This window comes from Canis lupus, chromosome 33 (assembly GCF_048164855.1).
Source record: "Canis lupus baileyi chromosome 33, mCanLup2.hap1, whole genome shotgun sequence".
In the NCBI taxonomy this organism is placed as follows: Eukaryota; Metazoa; Chordata; class Mammalia; order Carnivora; family Canidae; genus Canis; species Canis lupus.
This window is the reverse complement of record NC_132870.1, coordinates 31,348,997-31,352,181: the sequence shown is the minus strand read 5'-3', so window position 1 is coordinate 31,352,181 and position 3,185 is coordinate 31,348,997. Positions and strand designations below refer to the sequence as shown.

General features: G+C 32.0%; 1 non-coding gene across 1 annotated transcript; it reads left to right on the top strand.

The window, feature by feature from the left end:
* The first annotated feature begins 1,013 nt into the window (after positions 1-1,013).
* LOC140624057 (U6 spliceosomal RNA) lies at positions 1,014-1,120 on the top strand. Its single transcript, XR_012023594.1, has one exon. It is a non-coding gene; the product is annotated as a U6 spliceosomal RNA (small nuclear RNA).
* The last annotated feature ends 2,065 nt before the right edge of the window (positions 1,121-3,185 follow it).

Sequence of the window (3,185 nt, the reverse complement as noted above, 5' to 3'; positions counted from 1 at the left end):
TCAGCTTCTGAAATCTCTTTTCAGATGTCATTCAATGTATGCCCTTTACTTTCTCACCTCCTATACTTGACTTCCTGATAAGGATGGCTAAAACTCTAGGTATCATCTTGGAGCAGGATGGCAACAGTCATGTTCTACTATGCTAGAACAATGGATTGAAAGGAACCTGGGTTTTAAAAAACTTTATGGAACAGGGTCACAATAAATACCCTTGTATTGTCTAACTCTGGAATTCTATGTGAGAGAGAAATAGATTTTCATCTTGTTTAAGCCATTGTCCCTACGACATGCAGATGGACCTACTGCTAATTAGATCTACCTGACAGTGGAATTTTTCAACTCACTGATGAATTCTGGGGCTTGGCCTGTGAACAAAGCAAGAAGAGATATTGTTTGCATCTGCAGCTGAATCTCCTTAAGCATAACTTGGGGGGACTGACAAGGGGAAATCTGTTCAGACTTTTCACTCTTCCAGTCAAAGCAGAAATCAAAGACATTTAATCACGATTTCTTTCACTAGAGATGCTTTGGTAAATTAACAAAGTTCATTCTATTATTTTTCATGGAAGTATAAAAAGCAAGCAAACATGATTCCTAATCAAAGAAAAACATTTTATTTTAAAATTTTTTTAAAGAAAAACATTTTAAAGGTGATTTAAATGCTATTCATTTTTTTTCTACCTCATCAAATGTATGCAGCTTAATTTATTTGTATACCCTTCTAAAATGCAATGGACCAAATAACTAACATTCTACATATTTGATCTAATTTCTATTCCATGAGTAAAATGTATATACATATATATTTTCTCAAGGCTGCCTAGTTCTGAATGATACAAAGACCCTTTTGAAAGAACAAAAACAAATCTGTGCTACATTATTTTATTTATATATAAACACACAAAACAATATAAAAGTGTATAAGAAAAAAGATGCATTATGTACAGGGGAACAAAGATAAGGATGACCACATATTTCTCATTAGTAACAATGCACACTGAAAGTCGTGGAATATGCTCACTTCAGCAGCACATATACTAAAATTGGAACATTACAGAGAAGATTAACATGGCCCCTGCACAAGGATGACATGCAAATTCAGGAAGTGCTCCATATTTTTAAAAAATTAATAAATAAATGTCATGAAGTATTATCTTTAAAGTAATGAAAGAAAAAAAAACTATCAACTTAGAAGTCTTTACACAGCAAAATGTCTTTCAAAAGCAAGCAAAATAAAGATTTATTCAAACATACAAAGGATGGATACATTTATCACCAACAGACTTAATATTTTATAAAAAAATTAATGAAGTCATTCAGGCAGAAAGACAGTGATACCAGATGGACATCTGCATCTACAAAAATCAAATCATGGGAAATGAAAACAACTTAGGTAACTATCAAGAATTTTGTTCTTATTACCTCAAAATGTATCATAGGTCTAAATGCAAAACTTAATTCTATAAAATTTCTAGAAGAAATATAGAATTAGGTCTCTCTTACACTGAGTTAGCAAAATTTCTTAGATACTGCACTAAGAACATGATCCATAAAAGAACAAAGTGACAAATTTGACTTCAAAATGAAGAATGTCTGCTTTTTGAAAGACACCGTTAAACAAATGAAAAGACAAGCTATATAGCCTGGAAGGAAATATTTACAAAATCACATAAAGACTTGTCTCCAAAATACAAAGATTCTCAAAATTCAATAATAAGAAAACAAACAATCCAATAATAATAATGATAATAATAATAAAATAGGCAAAAGATTTGAACACTCATCATCAGAGATAATGTATAAATGACAAGTAACTACATGATAAGCTATTTAATATCATTAGTCCTTAGAGAAATACAATTAAAACCAAAAGTGACTAGTCCAATGCTAGGCTTGATATATGATGTTTTTGTTAAATTAGTCAAAAGTACAATAAATATATTAAAAGTTAGAATCAAGTGTTTTCTTTTAATCCTTGTTCTGAACAATCCCAAAGTATCTCCTATTATTCAAAGAGACATGAAACTGCCAACTCTGAAAAATAAATTACTTTTAAGCTTAATTTAATGAATAAATGCCAAAAGGCATTCTTAGAAGTGAGGGGAATGTTGAAAATCCTATATATAATAGAGAGGTAGTGAACCATTATGATAGGCAAAGGAGTCAAATAAAATAATATTTTCCCTCTGACACCTTCTTGCCTTGCATGGTTTGATGTGGAACACTATAAGTGTCCCAACTGTCATCTCCCCAAGGATATCACTTAATATGGGTATAATAACAACTCTCATCCAGTGAATCTAGTTCAGTCCTTTTTGTCCCGCATGAGTACTGGTAGCCTTTCCTCAGATAGATAATGTGAGAGGTAAATAATATCTTCAATAAGTTTGACATTAAGAGCACCATTATATTTAACCATTGCTTTTCTGAGTTGATCTAAAGGAAAAGGCATCTTTAACCATCATTTAGTTTAATTGGCCTGGCATGATTCTCTAAGACCTGAGAGAGAAAAAATGTCAACTGCACAAAATTGAGTCTGTAAGTCACCAAGTTGCAGATTAAAAACGACTTTGCCTTTCTCTCCTCTGTTACTGACTGAAGATGCCCTTGATCAGTTAGATGGGCACTTAAAAGAAGAAAAAAGACAGGAAAAATTATATAGAATTGAAGAGATACAAAAGCAAGAAAACTTGAGTTAAATATTAAAATGTATGCATTTTTAACAAGAATATCATAATATTATGTGATCAAAAAGTATTTTTTAAAAGAAGAAATATATTTAAAAAATATATAACTCTACTTAATCCCAAAAGAATAGAGGAAAAACAGAAAAACTTGAGGATGTGATATTTAGTAGGGAAGTCCTAAAAAAAAACATGATTTTCAACTGTCAGTAGCAAACATAAAAATCAGCACCCAGCTGGAAAGAAACTCTTCCTTTTCTGGCAAGCTGAAAACGTTATGTGAAGTGTGAAGACTTTGGCTAAAATCCTGGAGACAACATTCTGCAATAAACAACTTGATACCACTTTATCTTGTCATACAACACCAAAACTCTTCACAATAATTTGAAAATATGCTCCTCTGCTTTGTACACAGGCAAAGCTCTCACTAGTGTCTGCATAAGAACCGGATCAAGTATGCTGTGTCTAAGTGGAAGGGCCCTGGTCACCTAGACAGCTCTC